This window comes from Choloepus didactylus, chromosome 8 (assembly GCF_015220235.1).
Source record: "Choloepus didactylus isolate mChoDid1 chromosome 8, mChoDid1.pri, whole genome shotgun sequence".
NCBI classification, from domain to species: Eukaryota; Metazoa; Chordata; class Mammalia; order Pilosa; family Megalonychidae; genus Choloepus; species Choloepus didactylus.
Window position 1 is genome coordinate 124,264,614 of NC_051314.1, and position 22,730 is coordinate 124,287,343.

General features: G+C 37.5%; 1 pseudogene; it reads right to left on the bottom strand.

Annotated features, from left to right (window-relative positions):
• Positions 1-19,849: 19,849 nt before the first annotated feature.
• Positions 19,850-21,722, bottom strand: LOC119542916 (annotated as a pseudogene).
• Positions 21,723-22,730: the final 1,008 nt, after the last annotated feature.

Here is a 22,730-nt window from a genome sequence, read left to right on the forward strand (position 1 = left end):
ATTATTGTTATCATTTTTCTTTATTAGAGGGGAGTTTAATCAATGAAAAGGAAGGAAGGAAGGAAGGAAGGAAGGAAGGATGGATTGATTGGGAATGGTGCAGTAGCCTTATACAGCAGAAAGAGCACCAAATCAGGAGTTGGGGGATGAGTTTATCACATGCTATCCAATGACAGTATAGTCTTAGGCAATTCACTCAGTTCTTTATGATACATACCAAGGCATGGATATTTTTAAATGGAAAGATTTGAATGGTCTGAAAAGTCACAAAGGGCAAACCCTATGGTGAGACCTATATGGGTCTCAGTTTCTTTTTTTTTTTTTTTAAAGCGTTTTTTTATTGTGAATTTTAACTATATATATATATATATATATATATATACATAACAGTGATAACTTTCAAAGTACGATTTAACAAGTACTTAGAGAGCAAATTGCAAAGAATGTCATGGGTCACAGTTCCACAACTTCAGCCATATCCATTATTGTAAAATATACCGAAAAGTGTTAGCTTTCGATGTACAGTTCAACAAGCAGTTGTATATGCAATTTCAAAAATTGTTATGGGTAATCCCAACACATCCCAGAGTGATATGGGCAGAGAGTAAAAGCGTATTTGCACCCACCTCCCACCCCCCGGTCCCCTCCCAGGAGCTGAGGAGAAACGCGTCAGTGTTGGACTTCTCTACCTGGGTTATTGCTGATTTTCCCGCAAACACTGAGGACTGGCAATTTAGTGGGCCGAGCCCTCGATCTGGGGGCTTTCCCTTGTGAGGCTATTGCTGCAGGGAGAGGCTAAGCCCACTTATAATTGTGCCTAGGATTCCCCCCCAGAGAGCCTCTTTGTTGCTCAGATGTGGCCTCTCTCTCTAAGCCCACTGGGCAGATGAACTCACTTCCCTCCTCCCTCCGTGGGACATGACTCCCAGAGATGTGAATCCCTTTGCAACGCGGGACATGACTCCTGGGGTTGAGCCTGGATCCAGCACTGTGGGATTGAGAAGATCTTCTTGACCAAAAGGGGGAAAAGAGATGAAGCAAAGTAGGGCTCCAGTGGCTGACAGATTTCAAATGGAGTCAAGAGGTCACTCTGGAAGGTATTCTTATGCGCTATATAGATAGCACTTTTCAGTCTTTAGTGTGTTGGAATGGCTAGAGGGAAATACCTGAAGCTGTCAAACTGTAACCCAATGACCTTGATTCTTGAAGACGATTGTATAACTATGTAGACTGCATAGTGTGCCTGTGTGACCATGAAAACCTTGTGGGTTACACTCCCCTTATCCAGTATATGGACAGATGAGTGGAAAAATGGGGACAAAAATTAGATGAAGAATAAAGTGAGATGGAGGGGATGGAGAGATTTAGGTGTTCTTTTTTGCTTTTATTTTTATTTTGGAGTAAGGAAAAGGTTCAAAAATTGATTCTGGTGATGAACGAACAACTGTACAATGGTGCTATAAATAATTGTATACTGTGGATGACTGGAGGTGTGTGAATATATCTCAATTAAACTGCATTAAAAAAAGTAAATGAACAATGAGGGGAGGAAGGGAATGAGATGTTTTGGATATTCTTTTTTTATTTTAATTTTCGTTTTCTTTTTTGGAGTAATGAAAATGTTCAAAGTTTGACTGTGGTGATGAAAGCACAACTATATGATGACAATGAGAACAACTGATTGTACACTTTGAATGACTGTATGTTATGTGATTATATCTCAATAAAATTACATTAAAAATTGTTATCAAACTACTTAAGGCGGAATCCAGATTTGATATACCTGATATTATTAAGTGTGAGGACACACACACACACACAAAACCACAAAACACCAGTCCCAGGACAATGTGGACTCACTCGACATGCTGAGTTTTCCAATATGAAGATATGCTTGGATACTCAGGAAGTTCTGTGGTCCAAAAGTCCATTTTCATTGAATATGCAAGCACTGGTGTATTTTGGATTTTTAGCCAATGAAATGCTGTAATTAGTGCCTGTTACCTTTGAAGACTACTCAGAAGCATCATCTGGTTCATTCAATCTGTGTACATTAAGAAAATGATAAAAGTGAATAATTTTTTGCTTGACCAAGAAATTAAATGTGAGATTTAAAAAAAAAAAAAAAAAACATTATTATGGGTTACAGTTCCACAGTTTCAATTCTTTCCTTATTATAAAATATAGGGTATATACAGAAAGGTGGAGACTTTCAAAGCACACAATTCAAAGAGTAGATATAGAGCAAATTTCAAAGACTATTATAGGTTACAGTTCCACCATGTCATTTACCTCCTTCCAGCTATTTTATCACCCCAGCATCTAAAATATATATATATGTGTGTGCATATATATACGTGTATATATATGTTTATATGTTTCAGTATTCATAGACTTCTGTTAAATCTCATCTGATTTGTTGCTACCCCTTCCTCTCAATTAATCTCTTTCTCCATCTTCAGGGGTGTCAAGGCAGTGACCACCTTAACTTGTTCATATTGAAAGGGGGTGTCAACCATATTTGTGGAAGGAAGCTGCATCTGATTGTTGTTCTTAAAGAGGCTATTGCCTCTGGGTTTTAGGACTTGTCTGGCATAGGAACACTCTGGTGGATTTAAGTTTCTGAGAGATAAAACACAGTGAATCTTTTATAGAATCTCAGGTAGGGACCTAGGTATTTGGGGACTACTGTTGGTAATGACATGGCATACGGTGACCATTTGGGATGTCTAACTGGAGCTTGCATAAGAGAAACCTCCAGGAGAGCCCCTCGAGTCTGTTTGGGATCTCTCAGCCACTGTGACTTCAGCTTGTTGCCTTTCTTTCTCCCCCTTTCCTTTAAGTAGGCATTTTCAATCCCTCCCTGCCAGGGCCAGGCTCATTCCTGGGAGTCATGTCGCACCTCGCCAGGGAGATACATTCTCCTGGGAGTCATGTCCCTCATTGCGGGGGAGGGTAATGAATTTATTTACCAAGCTGGGCTTAAAGAGAGAAAGGGCCTCAGTTTCTTTACTTCTAAAATTACAGGGTTGAAATTGATTGTCTTTAAGGAACATAGATACAAAAACATGGTAATTCTGGACTTTCAGCCCAAATTGGAAATCAAATCTGAGGCAGTGTGGCTAAATAGTAAAGAATTAGTTCCAGGGTCATGGACCTAGATTAAAAATTTCAGTTCTATCTTTGTTGGCTATAGGGTCCTGGACAAATTGTTCTTGGAACGTTGCTTTCCTAATCAATAAAATAAGAAAAATATCAGCCCAGTGGAACTGTTGTGATTATAAGCATGGAAAATATTCAACTTCTCCACTAAACAAAGGAAAGCAAATTTTTAAAAAATGAAATGTCTTTATCCAATTGGTGAAGATGAGAAGAAGACCATACCTTTTATAAAATGAGAGAGCAAGGACAGCAGCTCCATCATGCACTGCTCCAGAGCTTACATTAGTATAACTCTTAGGGGAGACAAGTTTGCAATATGTTAAAAGTCTTAAAAATATTCATGTCCTTTGACCAGCAATATTACTGCTGGAATATTATTCTAAGCCACTAAGAAATAAGCTACAGAAAGGTAGGGACAAATAGTGAGCACCTGATAAATACTTGTTGATTCAATTAAGTAATGGAAGTATACAAAAAATTTCAAAAATATTCACTTTAGTATTATTTATTATAGAGAAAACTTGGAAACAACTCAAATGTTACAATAGTAATTATAGAACATCCATATGATAGATTATTACTCAGGTATAAATAACATCATAAAAGAATATTTAATAGCTGAGAAACTTATCCATGAATATCATTAAGCAAAAAAAAAAAAGTATAACAATATATAAACATAGTCCCAATTTTATAAAAATAATGTCTTATATGGGAACTCTGTATTTTCTGCATGCTTTTCTGTAAACCTTCAACTACTCTAATAATAAGAAAATGAGCATAACAGCCAGACAGTGGAAAACATGATATAATATGTGATATGCACAGTAAAAATCAGGAAAAATAGACATCAAAATTTTAACAACTGCTAATTCTTAGTAATTTTTGGTAAATTTCTGTATTTTTCAAATTTTTAAAAGCAAACATTCATTACTTTTGCCATCGGTAAAAAACACTTAAACAAACAAAACAACATAGTGATGTGGATGCTTCTGCCCATCAGTGAACAAATATTTGAGTGTCTGGAAAACTGTTCTACACACTAGGGATATGCAGTGGCAAAACAAAGTCCCATAGGTTAAAAATTGGGAAAATATACATTAAATACTAACTAAGGAGGAGAACTTCAGGCATATAATGAGGTCTCTCCAACCCTGACACTCTGACCTCACTCACACTGCCCTACTGATACATGAGCCCCTCTTTCTATAATAAACAGGCCCTGAATTTTTTGTTTGTTTTGCTTTTTGTTTAACATTTTCTTCTTGATTAACCTGTGGATGTGGCATCCCTCCTCACTAAATACATAGTAGGCCATGACATTAGAAAAAAAAGTGAAAAGAATCTTCAGGAAATAAGGAAAATTAATTGAGACTTCCTGTACTAAATAAAACCCCACACCCTGGTGACCATTCCCATCCCTTTTACTAGTTTTTAGAGAAGAGAATTGGCTTAGGAAATGAAAGTTTACCCAAATAGGTAGACAAATAATTTGCTTACGACACTCGCAAAGCCAACTCAACAAAATTAAATTTTTGGAAAGAATATGATATGTAAAAACATTAGGGGGGCATCAAGGAAAAAACTGGAATTATTTTCTGCCTTGGATGTATTTTGCTATTAAGTATAATATTTATTTCTAATTATGGTTTAGTAGGTGAGTGGTAAGAACTGAATAGGAGTGATAATAAGATGTAAGAGGAAAAAAAACATGGGATTAATATTCGTAATATTTCTTACATCCTGTGAGGTCTCATTCTGGTCATTTAACAGCTTGAGCATTTAGCATGTTGCTAAAAACCAAAACAATAGTGAATTAAAACCCTCAGAATCACTTTAAAAGCAATGTAATGATATCCCATTTGTATGAATGTACCATATTTTACTCATTTAGAAATTTTTCTTTTAATCTTTAGACACTAAATAATTACCTTAGCTGCATTTCCTGATGTGCCAATTAAACTTTATCTGAATTTCATATTATTTTCTCAATGAATTATAAGTTGGATTGTCAATTCAGTGTACACACGGACTATTAAAGGTCTTAATTCATTTGAATAAATTGTTTTAGAATGACCCTAGCTAGTCTTAGATATTCTCTCTCCTTTCTTAATTTTTAAAAAACAAAATATAAATGATATTCCTTTTATTTATTCTTGGATAGTTCCAAATTAATGAACCTCTTTGATTACTAAGGTTGATATTTGAAAGCCATTTGTATTTTCTCTTAGGAATATACATTTCTGTTGTTCATGTTCTTTTGGACTATAGCAAAACACCTCTTGCTCAAAAAAAGGGAACATTTTCAGTAATGTTCAGGCTATCAGAAACCCCCATTGCAAGGTTTTGTACTTCCTATGTGTTCTGCTGAGAGCTGTCTAGCTGTTTAGCCCCCAAATGTATACCACTCACTCTTTTTTTTTTTGATCAACTATATATACATATATATATATATGTATATTTTCAATATAATTTTTTATTAGAGCAGTTGTAGTTCTACAGAAAAATGGTGCATAAAATAGAGGTCCCATATAACCCAGCCCTATGATTAACACTTCCCATTAGTGTGTTAACCTTTGTTACAATTGATAAAGAATATTATAATTATATGATTAACTATAATTACAGCCCATAGTTTACAATAGGGTTCTCTGTGTTGTACAGTCATATGTTTTTTTTTCTAATTTTTATTCTAGTAATATATATATATATATATATATATATATATATCCTAGTTTCCCCTTTTAACCACTTTCAAATATACAATTCAGTGCTGTTAATTACATTCACAATGTTGTGCTACCATCACCACCATCCATTACCAAAACTTTTCCATCACCCCAAACAGAGACTCTATACCAATTAAGCTTTAACTCCCCATTTCCCCACCCCTACCCCAGCCCCTGGCAATCTGTCTTCTAGTTTCTGACCCTATGAATTTGTTTAATCTAATTATGTCATAACAGTGAGATAATACAGTATTTCACCTTTTGTGTCTGGCTTATTATACCACTCGTTCTTTTTCTTTATCATTAAAAGTGATACACATTTTTCATTCCATTCCACAACACAGCTGTGCCTGTTTTCTTTTTTTAGTGCAATTTTATTTGCATAGTAGATAATCATCCAAATGGTGCAATCAATGGTTCACACTATCATCATATAATTGTGCATAATAATTTTTGAAAATTTTCATTACTCCAAAAAAATAAAAAAATAGAAATAAGTGTGCTGGTTTGAATGTACTGTCTCCCAGAAAAAGCCATTTTCTTTGATGCAATCTTGTGGGGCTGACATTTTAGTGCTGATTAGATTGGAATCTGTTGAGTGTTTCCGTGGAGATGTGACCCACCCAACTGTAGGTGATAATTCTGAAAAGATAATTTCCATGGAGGTGTGCCCCACCCATTCAGTGTGGGCCTTGATTACTGGAGCAGTATATAATCCCAGACAGAAGGAGCCAGCTTGCCACAGCCAAGAGGGACACTTTGAAGAATGCACGTAAGCTGAGAGAGGAGCTGAAGCTTACAGAGACATTTTGGAGAAGGCCTTTGAAAGCAGACTTTTGCTCTGGAGAAGCTAAGAGAGGACAAATGCCCCAAGAGCAACTGCGGGTGACATTTTGGAGAGAAGCTGAAGCCTAGACAGGAACGTCCCAGGAGAAAGCCATTTTGAAACCAGAATTCTGGAGCAGATGCCAGCCACGTGCCTTCCCAGCTAACAGAGGTTTTCTAGATGCCATTGGCCATCCTCCAATGAATGTACCCAACAGTTGCTGCATTACCTTGGACACTTTGTGGCCTTAAGACTGTAACTGTGTAAACAAATAAACCCCGTTATATAAAAGCCAATCCATTTCTGGTGTTTTGCACTCTGGCAGCATTAGCAAACTAGAACAAAAAAATATACATATATATAAAAGGACACCCAAAACATCACATACCTCTTATTTATTCATTTTTTGCCTTTATTTTCTTACTTATCTGTCCATACACTGGAAAAAGGGAGTGTCAGTTGCAAGGTTTTCACAATCACACCATAAAAGCTATATAGTTATACAGTCATCTTCAGGAATCAAGGCTACTGGATTATAGTTCAACAGTTTCAGGCATTTCCTTCTAGCTTTTCTAATACACTAAAAAAGGGTTACCTGTATAATGCATAAGAATAACCTTCAGAACAACTCTTAAGGTCTATTTGAGTCCTCTCAGCCACTGAAACCTTATTTTGTTTCATTTCTCTTCCCACTTTTGGTCCAGAAGTCTTTCTCAATCCCATGATGCCAGGGCCAAGCTCATCCCTGGGAGTCATGTTCCACATTGCCAGGGGGATTTATGCCCCTGGAAGTCATGTCACACGCAGAGGGTGTCCACTCACTCGTTAGGTCTCCTGAGACAAATGCTACTCAAACTGTGATTTGTGGACCCATGGTTGTCTGTGAACAGTTTGTTACTGATCCCTGAGGACATGGTGCAGAAAATAAGAGTAAGTGTTAAAAGTGTGTTGGAAATATTCTACAGCTTAATACAGAATGTAAAAATAAAAATATAAAATGTAAATGTCAAAATTCATTGAGCTGCATGTTTAAGATCTGTTCAGTTTACATGTGAATGTTATGCTTTAATAAAATATTTTTTAATTAAAAAAAGGCATTGAGAATCATTTGGACCAATTTGTAGAGTAATTTTGCCATATAAATAAATCTAATCTCTTAAAATGGAATTTGTGTTCTGCCTGCTTTTTAATTTCATTTTTCTAGTTATTTTTAAATTATATTTTATAGAACTTTTGATCCATGATTGATTGGAAATGGAAAGCAACAAGCAGATCCTTTACTACAAACAGGTTGGGAAGTGTTGATTTAAAAAAAGTTTTTTTATACTCAGTGCATTAGTTTCCTATTGCCGTTTAATGAGTCTAAAATGGGTCCTAATGGGTTAAAATCAAGGTGGGGGTGAGGCTGCATTCCTTCCAGGGAGAATCCATTTCTTTGCCTTATCCAGCTTCTAGGAGACACCTGCATTTCTTGGCTGTGACCCCTCTACCATCTTTAAAACCTTCTGCAAATCTCTCTCTGACTGGGTCCTCCTTCCACTTATAAGGACCCTTGTGATTAAACTGGGCCCATCCGGATAATCCAGGATAATCTCCTCAAATCAAGATCCTTAACTTAATCAGATCTGCAAAGTCCCTTTGCCATTCACAGATTTGGGGGATTAGTATGCGGAGGCCGTTATTCAGCCCACTGGTTTTAGTCCCCAAAGCCATATTCTTACCACCTCCAGAGACCAAAAGAGGTTCTTGGTTACATAAAATAGACTTGTTTTCTAAGCCTCAAACTTTGTTACTCTGCTCTACCTCAAACTTTGCTACTTAACATCTTTTGGATAGCTGCACCCAATGATGTACTTCATTCTCTTTAACAGTAGCTATTGAATTGAATCCTGTGCAATTCAATAATTTATTTAGCTGATCCCCATTAATTTACATTATGTTGTTTCCAATTTTTCATATTATAAACCACCTTGTTTTTTATTATCACAGACCTCACGTGGGTCCTTACTGTTGACTGGAGTCACACTGTAATTCCCAGGCTAGGTCTTCTCCTATATTCCTAACACGTTTCCCTTTCTCCTTAAACCTCTAACATCTCTCTCATCCTCACTCTCAGCTTGCTTCCTATTTCCTGAAGAAAATCAAAACAATCAAAAGAGAATTTCCATACAAAAATTAATTCAAAATAGATCAATAACCTAAATGTAAGAGCTAAAAACCAATGAACTCTTAAAAGAAAACATAGGTGATCCCTCGGTGTTCCTGATTGGTCTCTGGAACTTTGGGTATCTGTGTGACACCTGAAATTCAGAGCTAGAGCTCGGGAGATATGAATGTAAGTATTAGCACATACAGCAACTGTTAAAAAAAAAAAAAGCTGAAAAAGAGTCAAAATTTCAATTAGAGATATGAATGAAGCATATCTGGTTAAAACTAGGGCAAATTGGGCTAAAGTGTAAAGGTCAAAACTGACTGTGTGTTAAAACTTCAACTTCCATGTGAGACCAAGGGAAGAGATGTTTATTTGGTGTAGGATCTATAGTTTTTAAACAATATAACTTCTACAGTCAGTTTGTTCAAACACCACAATTACATGGAACGTTGAATAGGAAGTGAGATATGGTAGGTCTGTATAGGTTAGCAGGAAATAGCAACACATCCCAAAGTAATTTGGGTGGAGAATAAAAATATATATATTCGGGGCCCTCCTGAGGAGATGGGGGAGGATGCAGAGGTGTTGGACTTCCTCACCTGGATTGTTGCTGATGTTCTCACAAACACTGGGGAATGACAACTTGATATGCTGAGCCCTCTGTCTTGGGGCTTGCCCCTATGAAGCTTGTTACTGCAAAGGAGAGGCTAAACCTGCTTATAATTGTGCCTGAGTCTCCCCCTGAGTGCCTCTTTGTTGCTCAGATGTGGCCCTCTCTCTCTCTCTAACTGAACCACCTCAGAGGTGAACTCACTGCCCTCCCCCCTACGTGGGATCTGACTTCCAGGGGTGTAAATCTCCCTGGCAATGCAGGATATAACTCCAGGGGAGGTGTCTGGACCCAGCATTGTGGGATTGAGAATATCTTCTTGACCAAAAGGGCAATGCAAAATGAAATGAAATAAAGCTTCAGTGGTCGAGAGATTTCAAATAGAGTCGAGAGGTCACTCTGGTGGACATTCTTACGCACTATATAGATAACACTTTTTAGGTTTTAATGTACTGGAATAGCTAGAAGTAAATACCTGAAACTACCAAACTCCAATCCAGTAGCCTTGATTCTTGAGGATGATTGTATAACAATGTAGCTTACAAGGGGTGACAGTGTGATTGTGAAAACCTTGTGGATCACACTCCCTTTATCCAGTGTATGGATGGATGAGTAAAAAAATTGGGACAAAAACTAAATGAAAAATAGTGTGGAATGGGGGGGACGATTTGGGTGTTCTTTTTTATTTTTATTTTTTATTCTTATTCTTATTCTTTCTGGTATGAGGAAAATATTCAAAAGTAGATTGGGGTGATGAATGCACAACAATATGATGATACTGTGAACAGTTGACTGTACACCATGGATGGTTGTAGGATATGTGACTATATCTCAATAAAACTGAATTTAAAAAAATTAATTAATAAATGAATAAGTGAACAACAACAACAAAAAAAGAAAGCATAGGAAAAAATCTTCAGGACCTTGTATTTGGCAATGGATTCTTAGATATGACACCAAATGCATGAGCAGCAAAAGGAAAGGTACATAAATTGGACTTCATCAAAATTTAAAACTTTTGTGAATCAAAATACATTTTCAAGAAAGTGAAAAGACAGCCTACTTAATGGGAGAAACTATTTGGAGATCACATACCTGTTAAGGGTTTAATACACAGACTATGAAAAGAACTACAATTTAATAATGAAAAAAACAAACAACTGAATTAAAATATGAGTCACAGACTTGAATAGAAAGTTCTCCAAAGAAGATATATTAATGGCCAATAGGCACATGAAAAGATGTGAAACATCATTAACCTTTAGGGAAATGCAAATCAAAACCACAGTGAGATATCACTTCAAACCGACAAGGATGAGAGAAACTAAGATGGCGGCTAGGTGAGACAGCAAAAAAACACCTCCATGAAAAACACTAGATAAAAACCAGAAAGTGACCCAGAATACTGGTTACAGCCATGCACCAGCTGGACGAGGTCTGCTAGTACCACAGGGGCTGTATACTTCGTGAAACCGGGAGTCTTCATTTTGAAACGAGTGAGTAAGCTGGCTGGAAGACCCACATCCGCGCAGTGGTGTGGGGAAGCCAGGGGTTGGCGTTTGGAGACCGACTGGTTCTTTTTAAAAAAAAAAAAGAAAGGGAAAAACCCAGGAGCGGCTGCAGTTGTGACAGTGGGAACCATGCAGTAAAACACAGCAAGAGGGGGCTGGGCCGGCCTCTCGGTGTCTGGCTTGGAGGATAGCCTGCTGCAGATTCCCCTGGGGCTAGGGGGATGGAGGGGAGAGCCGGAAGCAGAAAGAAACCCCGCGGCTCGCAGCTGGCTCCCCAGAGGGCTGGATAAACTCCTGTCCGGGGCCGTGCCCACAGCCCAGAGCCCTGCCAGTTGTCCCGGAGATGGAAAGGAGGAACTGTGCGAGGAGGCGGGGGTTGAGACACCCCGTTTGGCCATCTTTGCATCAGGCTGAGAGTGCCCCTGCATGGCCCAGTGGCCCGGGGCTTCCCTTGAAGGGTGGTGCACACTGGTGACATAGCATGGCTTTCCCTCAGCAGAGGTCCTGGAGGATCGCGGCTGGGTGGGGGGACCTGCTCGGAGAACCCAGGGATGCTACGCCAAGTCCGGTGGTTTATGGGACAGCGAGAGAGAGGGTCTGGGGCTGAACTGAAATGAAGGCTTAGACTCTTGTGGCAGCCTTGCATCTCCAGGAACCTGGGGGATTTGAATATTAAAGCTGCCCTTCCTCCCTGGCCACCAGGACATGCCCCACATTCAGGGCGGATGGCTCCAGCAACACACCCAAACTGAGTTCTCCAACTGAACCCCACAAGAATCATTTCCCCACATACCGCAGGGACAAGGTTGAGAACTGACTAGAGGGGTAAAGGTGACTCACAGACGCCATCTGCTGGTTAGGTAGAGAAAGTGAACGCCACCAAACTGTGTTTCTGAAAAATTAGATTGGTATCTTTTTTTACAACTTGAAAGAACCCTATCAAGCAAAGAAAATGCCAAGAGGCCAAAAACAACAGAAAATCTTAATGCATATGATAAAACCAGACGATATGGAGAATCCAACTCCAAACACACAAATCAAAACATCAGAAGAGACACAGTACTTGGCACAATTAATCAAAAAACTACAATCGTGGAATGAAAACATGGCAAAGGATTTAAAGGACATCAAGAAGACCATGGCCCAGGATATAAGCGACATAAAGAAGACCTTAGAAGAGCATAAAGAAGACATTGCAAGAGTAAATAAAAAAAATACAAGATCTTATGGAAATAAAAGAAACTTGGCCAAATTAAAAAGACTCTGGATATTCACAATACAAGATTAGAAGAAGTTGAACAATGTCTCAGTGTCCTAGAAGTCCACAGAACAGAAAATGAAAGAACAAAAGAAAGAATGGAGAAAAAAATCAAAAAAATCAAAATGGATCTCAGGGATACAATAGATAAAATAAAATGTCCAAACTTAAGACTCATTGGTGTCCCAGAAGGGGAAGAGAAGGGTAAAGGTCTAGAAAGAGTATTCAAAGAAATTGTTGGGGAAAACTTCCCCAACATTCTACACAATATAAATACACAAAGCATAAATGCCCAGTTAACTCCAAATAGAATAAATCCAAATAAACCCACTCTGAGACATATTCTGACCAGACTCTCAAATACTGAAGAGAAGGAACAAGTTCTGAAAGCAGCAAGAGAAAAACAATTCACCACATACAAAGGAAACAACATAAGACTAAGTTGTGACTACTCAGCGGCCACCATGGAGGCAAGAAGGCAGTGGCACAACATATTTAAAATTCTGAGAGAGAAAAATTTCCAACCAAGAATACTTTATCCAGCAAAACTCTCCTTCAAATTTGAGGGAGAGCTTAAATTTTTCACAGACAAACAAATGCTGAGAGAGTTTGCCAATAAAAGACCTGCCCTACTTCAGATACTAAAGGGAGCTGTACTGACAGAGAAACAAAGAAAGGAGAAAGAGATATAGAGAATTTTAACAGACATATATAGAACCTTACATCCCAAATCACCAGGACACTCATTTTAGTCTAGTGATCATGGATCTTTCTCCAGAAGGGACCATAAGCTGGGACATAAAACAAGCATCAATAAATTTAAAAAAAAAAAATGAATACACTCAAAGCACATTCTCCAACCACAATGGAATACAAATAGAAGTCAATAATTTTTTAATTGTAACTCCACTATTTACTTCCTACATGATATAAAATACATAAACTCTAATGACAAACCAGTGGTTTTGAACTCAACGTAAAATATGTAATTTTAGACAACTATATAAATGTGGGGGAATGGAGGAGTATAGGAGCATAGTTTATATGTCCTATTGAAGTGAAGGTGGTATCAAAGAAAAACAAGATTGTTATGGATTTAAGAGGTTAATTTTAAGCCCCACAGTAAACACAAAGAAATTATCAGAGAATATGACCATAGAGATGAAAAGTAGAGTATGGGTTAAGAGAAATGGGGGAAGGGGCAATGGGGAGTTAAGAAATGAGTGTAGGGTTGCTGTTTGAGGTGAAGAGAAATTTCTAGTAATGGATGGTGGGAAAGAGCATTACAACATTCTAAAGGTGATTAATCCCACTAATGGAATGCTAGGGAGGGGGTGGAATGGGAAGATTTAGGCTGTATGTATGTTTCCACAATTGAGGAGAAAAAAAAAAAAAGGAAAAAAGGACAGTCTAAATAGATGACAATTGAATGCCAAGGATGAACCTGGATGGGATTGGAGGATGGAGGACAGGAGGCTCAAAGGGACACAGTTGAGACATAAGGAAAAGGAAATATAGAATGTAAGCTTTGGATCATTGTTGAATCTCTTGTACTTCTTAACTGTGCTTAATGGGATTGCATAAAAGAATGTTCTTATTCATGGGAAGTGTATATGTGAATTATAGTGTTTGTTCAAGGATGTGTGCAGCTAGCTCTCATATGTTCAGAAGACAGAGCAATAGATGATGGATGATAGATAGGGAGGGAGGGAGGGAGGGAAAGAAATAGCAATGTGACAGCATGTTAAACTTGGTGGATTGGGCTATTGGGGGAGGGGGATCAGGGTATGATGGAATTCTGTGTATGGGGTTAGTATTGTTTTAGCAACTGTTCCTATAACTTTGAGTTTATTTCAAAATTAAAAAAACCCCACTAGGATAACAATAACTAAAAAAAAAAAAAAAAAGCTGAAAATAACAAGTGTAGGCAAGGATGTGGAGTAATTGAAACCCTTGTGCATTGCTGATGGGAATGTAAGATGGTGCAGCCTCTGTGAAAAACAGTCTGACAATTCCTCAAATTGTTAAACAGACAATTGCCATATAAATGAAGTTCTGATATATGCTTCAACATGGATGAATCTTGAAAATATTATGCTAATTGGAATGAACCAGACACAAAAGGACAAATACTCTATAATTCCACTTTTATGAAATGTCTAGAATAAGCAAATCCATAGAGACAGAAGGTAGATTACCAGGGGCTGGCAAGAAGGAGAATAGAAAATTATTGTTTAATGGGTACGGAGTTTCAGTTTAGGCTAATAAAGTTTTGGGAATGGAAGGTGGTGATGGTAGCAAAAGATTGTAAATTTAATTAATGCCACTGAATTGTACCCTTAATAATGGTTAAAATGGCAAATTTTATGCAATGTTACCACAATAATTTTTTTTTTAAAAGAATAAAAGAGAACTTCTAAAGTCTCCCACAACCTCACTGAGCCACTTACCCACATTCGTACCCACACCCTCTGCTTGCCTTCTTTTCACTATAAACTCATTCTCCTGGCTTATACATTGATTGCTTACTCCAGGTCATCACTCAGAAATTCTCTTTCATCAATGACAACAATTTCCCCTCTTTTCTGGATCCTTCTGAGCAGTAAACAGACCTGCTATTATTTTTCCCATTTAAAAATTTTTAAAAAGTCTTTCAACCCTACTGCCCACATTACCTACTGACTCATTTTTCTGCTCCTATTTGCTGCAAATTGACATAGCTGACTGTGCTGGTTTGAATCTGTTATGTACCCCATAATAGACTATGCTCTTTTCATCCACTCTTGGGGGAAAGACTTATTGTGGGTAGGGTCTTTTGATTAGCTTGTTTCCATGGAGATGTCACCCACCAATTGCGGGTAGGACCTTTTGATTAGATTATTTCAATGGAGGTGTGATACCACCCATTCAGAGTGGGTCTTAATTAGTTTACTGGTGACATTTGTGAGAGTATAAAAGGCAGAGACATTTTGAAGAGAGCTCAGAGATGCTTAGAGAGAAAATGTCCAGAGACATTCTGGAGAACGCTATTTTGAAAACAGAGCCCAGGAGAGAAGGACCAGCAGACATTGCCATGTGCCTTCCCATGTGACAAAGGAACCCCAGATGACAGCAGTCTTTCTTCAGTGATGGTATCCTCTTGTTGATTCTTTAGTTTGGACACTTTTATGGCCTTAGAACTGTAAATTAGCCTAATAAACCCCCTTTATAAAAGCAATCCATTTCTGGTATTTTGCATTCCGGCAGCTTTAGCAAACCAGAACACTGACTACACTTGCTGTCTCCAATTTTTGTTCTTTCATTCTACAACATTGCTCTTGTTCAGGTACCCAATGCTATCCACATTGCTAAATCCAATGTCCATTTCTCAACTACCTGACAGCAGTTGACACCTGTGATCATTCCTTCTTCCTTTCTATACTTTCATTACTTGGCTTCCAGGATAGTGCCCTCTCTTCGTTTACTTCCTATCTCACTAGTTACTCATTTTCAGTCTCCTTTACTGGTTTCTCTTCTCACTGGTCTCTTAGAGTTGGGGTGTCACAGACCTCAGGCTTGGATCTCCTTTCTTCTCTAATTACATGATGATCTCACCTAGTCTCAGGGCTTTACATACCATCTGTATGCTGATAAGTTTCAAATTTATATATATAGCTCAGACCTTCCCTGAACTCAACAATCCTTTACCTAGCTGTAAACTTGTCTCCTCCTGTATGTCTAAAAAAATACTGTAAAAGTTTAAATTGTCCAAGATGGAATCCTGATCTATACTGCCCTGGCCACAATTAGCTCTACCTGTAGGCTCTTCTAACTCATTCAGTTAATGCTAACCCTGTGTTCCAGCTGTTCAGGACAAAGCCTTGGAATCATCCTAGACCCATCTCTTTCTCTCATACCCCACATTCAATCCATCAGGAAATTGACTGGATCTATCTTTAAAATAGTTCAGAATCTGACCACTTTTTACCACCTCCACTGCTATCGCCCTAACCTAAGCCATTATTATTTTTCATCTGAATTATGCTGTAACTTCCAATCTGGTCTCTGCCTCCACCCCTGCCCCCACCAGTCTGTTCTCAACACGTCAGCCAAATTCTTTACAAATGTCAGTCAACTCATTCATTCTGCTCAAAACCCTCCATTGGCTCTCTGTTTTACTAAGAGTAAAAGCTAATATCTTCACAATAGTCTGCAAGACACTATCCCGCTTACCTCATCTATGAGTTTTGTCCCTTGCTCAGTCTGCTCCAGCTCTGCTGATCTTGCTGCTACTCCAGTTTGTCATGTACTTGCTGTTCCCCCTGCCAGGAACACCCTCATAGATAACCCCTGTCGGACTTCCTCACCTCCTTCAAGTCTTTGTGCAGTTCTCACCCTCTCACTAAGGCTTATCCTTGTCATTCCATTCTAAATTGTAACTTGTCCCCTTCCCCCACAACTTGCAATCCCGCTTATCCTGTGGTATTTTGTCCACAGCACGTAGTTTTTAATATATTCATAATTTAATTAATCTATTCAACAGATAAGTGTGCCAGGCATTGCTTTAAGCATTCGGAATAGATCACAGAACTAAACAGATAAAAATCCCTGACTTCAAACAACTTACATTCTGGTGGGTAGGACAGTCAATGAGCAATAAATACAATAAATAAGTAAAAATTATTTGTTGAATAATTAAATGGATATGTCTTTGAATGCTTGTGCAATACTTTTGTAGAACAAATTTATGTATCAAAAAATATGCACATTTTAAGTTTGTATACAAAATGGCCAAATTGCTAATCAACCACAAAACAGGAAAAAATTAGTGTAGTACACATACATACACATATGTATATGCATAACATAATTATAAATAAATATTTATCATATGAACATCAGCTGTCCCTTTTGGGTCTGACCTGCAACTTAAACTAGGAACACGTCTTTTTTTTTTTTTTTTTTTTTACATTTTATGAAATGATGCTGAGAATAAATGAAGGTTATTTTTTTGTTAATATTCTTACTGGGCAAAAAAAATTTGGAATTTTTTCATGGGGTGGGGGGATGGAAAATGATATTGGCTTCTGAAATCCCAAAGTCTGAGAACCACTGACCTAGAATACTTGATATTTTAGCGTTTCTCTTTCATAATCAAGGTGGATTTTAACATTTAAGACTATTCAATCCTATCAAGGAAATCAGTGCCATTAATCAATAAATTTATATACTCAGAAGATGTTCAAAATCAGAATAGCCTACTTAGAAGTATTAGACATTTGTGAAAACTAGGCCTGGCATAAAAATAAATTTAAGCATATAGCAATAGTCATATATCCTGGACAGGATAATAAAAATGTAAAATAAAAAATATTTAACACATAGTTGAATAAGTTTCTAATTAAAATTAAGTGAAAAATGAAATAAAATTACATTATGAAACTTTATAATTAATATTTTATAAATAATGATTAAGAAGCAGTTTCTGGAATGGCAATTTAAGATTTTAAATAAAGAAATGTCTGAGAACAATATCTCCTCTAGATAACAGATTTGTAAATCTTTTTGGTTTGTCCAAAGGCAAGGATAATAAAACACTAATATTTAAATGTCTAAGTTGTCTATCCTATTTAAAAGACTATCCCTAATGTCTGGGCCAAGAAAAAAGAAAATAAAAATTAGTCCTGTCCAACAAGGGTATAAATTTGTTATTGAGTATTGGTGGGGTCATTTATTTCCTTGAGATAAGGACGTTTCCAAGTCTCATATTCTTAGATAGCAAATTCCTAAAGGTTTTCTTGTTAAAGAGGTTCAGCAGACAATAGAAAAGATGATGCACACGAACTACACTCTCTTTGACATCTTTTGAGAATCAGGAGCTCCAAGTTTATTTTTGTTTTTTCAAAACTAGTGGCTTAATTTACAAGTTTCAAAGGATAGGAAAAGAACAAAAAGCAAAACAACCTTGAAAATATTTGGTTATAAAAAGGAATAAATTCTGATGCTTGCTACAACACGGATGATCCTTGAAGACATCATGTTGAGTGAAATAAGCCAGACACAAAAGGACAAATACTCGATGATCTCACCTTTATGAGGTGAGCAGAATGTACATACTCATAAAATCAGAAACTAGAATATTTTTTCCAGATACTGTCCTTTGCTGCCGTTGCCATTTTCTCTTTCCCGGAACCACCTACTTTCAACCCTTTTTTGGCTGTTTTTGGGGTATTTTTATCTGTATTTCTAAATATCAAGTTTGTAACAATACTTCTTGACTTTTTAAGTTTGGTGCATTATTTATTGATTTCTAGCATGGAGATTTATTCCCTCCTACCCCTACATATTTCCAATCTTGCCATCCTTCTAATTTGGAAATTTTCTCTTTAGTTACAATGACATTCCTGAGGAAGAGTGTGCATGTGTTGTGTTATTTTAGAGTAGCCAATTCTGCAGCAGAGAATAAAGAACAAAATGGGATGGATGGCACTCAAGCTTATGAAACGGGTTAAGTCTAGATAATAAACAAGTGAGACAGGCAAAACGTGTAAGATATTTTTAAATACACAGTAAATAAAATAATAATCTGTAAAACTGAAGAAAAGTATTAATTATAGAGGAAAAAGATGAAAAGGTTGAGTCATGGTCATACCACTTTTTAGACTGACAACTATGTCACCCCCAAATCAAATACCCATTAGTGGAAAGGAATATTATCCCATTATGGCCCCACATATGCTCTTGCCCTTGAAACACAAATAAAATTCATGGCTATTCACCAGGCTGATTGGCAAGTTACAGATATAACTTGGCATACTTCTTCAACACAGTAAGCGTGTGTCATTACCACCAAGCACTCTTTACTTGGGGCCGCTTCCTAAAACTCAACTCTGGTCCTCCAAATGACACCCTCAGGGGGAACGACGAGGCCAGGGAGAGGCAGGACATTTGAACACTGCATGCCTCAACTTGGGAAGTGAGATCCTTTTACCCCACTTGTATCCTATGCTAAATCTGTAAACTGTTTTTCCTCCTTACTATTTACTGTGTGGTTTTTAATTTATTTAATATTATGTGATTTGAGCATTTTAACTTGGTCTCTGAGCTTCTTAGTTTCATGACTTCTAGGATATTTTCTTAGTGTTTTTGGAGGCCACCATCGATTGCATCAAGTTAATTTCCCAGGAGACAAAGGTAGCATGTACATGGAAGGTGACATTTTTGCAAAAGAAACTTCATGTCTGAAAATGAACCACACTTCTCACTCAATAATTTGGCTGAGTATAAAATTCTGGGTTATAAATCATTTTCCTTTATAATTTAGAAGGTATTTCTCCATTATTGTCCACTATCCAGTGTGGTGGTTGAGAAATCTGAAGCCATTATATTTCCCGATCCTAGATTTTCATTTTCTTTTATTTTCTATATTATTTTTTATCTTTGTGTTTTTGCTCCACTCTTTAAGGAATATTGTTTATTTTATCTTCAAACTCTTCTTTTGAGTCATCCCCTCTCTGCCTCAGGTTTATCATTTATTGTATAAATTGAATATGATGTGATGAATTGATTGGCTTCTCCAGGTAAGAACTTAATGGATAAGGTACAGACAGTTCAGAATCCGTTTATGTTGCTTTCACAGTTGTAGTATTTTTAGATCTTAACTTGAAGTCTAGGACAATCAAAGCAATGCCTCCTGTGAGAATATAAGAATTGAAATATTTTTTTAAAACCAGTGAACTGGAACTGGGCATCAGTTTCTGGACCTGCCAGGATTTCAATCTTGCCAAAACTACAAGTTTTACAGCCCTGCTAGAAGAAGCTGCTCTTTTGAGTTTTTGGTTTCTGATATTGTTTCTTTTCTTTTTTTTTTAGTTCAGTTTTATTGAGATATATTCATATACCATACAATCATCCATGGTATACAATCAACTGTTCACAGTACCATCATATAGTTGTGCATTCATCGCCCCAAAATATTTTTAAACATTTTCCTTACACCAGAAAGAATCAGAATAAGAATAAAAAAATAAAAGTAAAAAAGAACACCCAAATCATCCCCCCCATCCCACCCTATTTTTCATTTAGTTTTTGTCCCCATTTTTCTACTCATCCATCCATATACTGGATAAAGGGAGTGTGATCCACAAGGTTTTCACAATCACACTGTCACCCCTTGTAATCTACACTGTTATACAATCATCTTCAAGAGCCAAGGCTACTGGGTTGGAGTTTGGTAGTTTCAGGTATTTACTTCTAGCTATTCCAGTACATTAAAACCTAAAAAGTGTTATCTATATAGTGCATAAGAATGTCCACCAGAGTGACCTCTCAACTCCTTTGAGATCTCTCAGCCACTGAAGCTTTATTTTGTTCAATTTGCATTCCCTTTTTGGTCAAGAAGACGTACTCAAGAACACGATGCCAGGTTCCGATCCATCCCTGGGAGTCACATCCTGCGTTGCCAGGGACCCTGGGAGTAAGGTCCCACGTTGAGGGGAGGGCAGCGAGATCACCCCCCAAGACGGGTTAGTTAGAGAGAGAGGGCCACATCTGAGCAACAGAGAGGCACTCAAGGGGAGACTCTCATAAGCAGGTTTAGCCTCTCCTTTGCAGTAACAAGCATCATAGGGGCCCCAAGACAGAGGGCTCAGAACATCAAGACGTCAGTCCCCATTGTTTGTGAGAACATCAGCAACAATCCAGGTGAGGAAGTCCAACACCTCTGCATCCTCCCCCAGCTCTTCAGGGGGGCCCCAAATATATATATTTTTATTCTCTGCCCAAATTACTTTGGGATGTGTTGCTATTTCACTCTAACCTATACAGACCTACCATATCTCAATTCCTATTCAAAGTTCTATGTAACTGTGGTGTTTGAACAAACTGACTGTAGAAGCTATATTGTTTAGAAAATATAGATCCTACACCAAATAAACATCTCTTCCCTTGGTCTCACGTGGCAGTTGAAGTTTTAACACAGTCAGTTTCAACCTTTACCCTTTGGCCTGATTTGCCCTAGTCTTAACCAGATCTGCTTCATTCATATCTCTAATTGAAGTCTGGGTTCTTTTTCAGCTTTTTTTTTTATTTTTAACAGTCACTGTATGCGTTGATACTGAAATTCATATCGGCTGGTCTGTAGCTCTGAGTTTCAGGTGTCACACAGATACCCAGTGTTCCAGAGACCAATCAGGTTATACACAAAGGGATCAACATCTCAGAGTTTGGAGATAGCTATTACAATTCAGGAATAGATTTGACTGCTGTAAGAGCTTACAATCTAGGGACCATTACAATAATCATTTCCCTGTTAGGCTGTGCTTTAAGATTCAGTTCTGAATTTACACACTGTAGTTAGTCCATATTGGTGAGGCATTATAGGGTTTGCCTTTGTTTCTGGTGTACTTCACTCAAAATGCTGTCTACAGGATCCATTCACCTAGTTGAGTTGCATGTCTCACAAGTTTCACTCCTCGTAATTGCTCACTATTCCATTGTATGCATACACCACGGTTCACCATTCTGTTCCTCAGTCAGTGTACCCTGGGCCACCTCCACCCATTGCAAATCATGAATACTGCCTCCATGAATACCAGTGTGCAAATGTCCGTTCATGTCTCTGTCTCAGATCTTCCAAGTACATTCCCTATAATGAGGTTGCAGGACCTTATAACCCCCACATACTTAGCTTCTTATTGTTTCTTTTTAAGCATTCTTTTTTGCTATTTGAATTTCCGTTTTTAAAAAAGAGCATCCTGGTTTTTATTCACAAATATTACATGATTTCTTATCTCTGAGGAAATTAGTGACAGTTTTCTTGAAGTATTCTTGTACAGTCTCTTTTTTTCAGTTGCTTCATTCTGTTAGTCTGGCTTTTTATTGTCTCGTCTTCATATTATAAAGAAAGAACATGTTAACTAGAAAGATGTTTTAATTCTTTTGAATATTTATCTTGTGTTTATTGTTAATTCTAATTTGGGGATTGATATTTGGAATTTTTAAGGTGTGCTTTTAGGCAAGCAAAGCTTTTAACTCTTTATGGTTTATAAAATGGTGATAATAGTACTTGTAAGATTATGAGGATTAAATGTGTTAAATGACACAATAAGTGAAAAGTGATACAATACATGCAAAACATTCAGATCACTGCTTGGTAAGACCTCCACAGATGTTTCCTATTATTATGTTTAGGTATACAATTTCATACAATTAAGTCCCACATTCTATTTCTTCATCTACTTCCATTTCACCGTCCTTCTCCACCAGTGGTTTCCAAACTTTGCTGCATGGAAGAACCACGTGGTTCTTCTAGGTTCTTCCAATGCCCAAGCTGCTGCCTAAACTGATTGAGTATTGGGGTGGGTGGGAACCAAGCATCTGTATGTTTTTAGAGATCTTCAAGCGATTCCAGTGTGCCACACTTCTATTCCTTTCCCCCATTGTCATCTTGTCCCACCCACTTGGTAAAAGCATAATCCCAATTGAACTCAGCTATCTGCAATC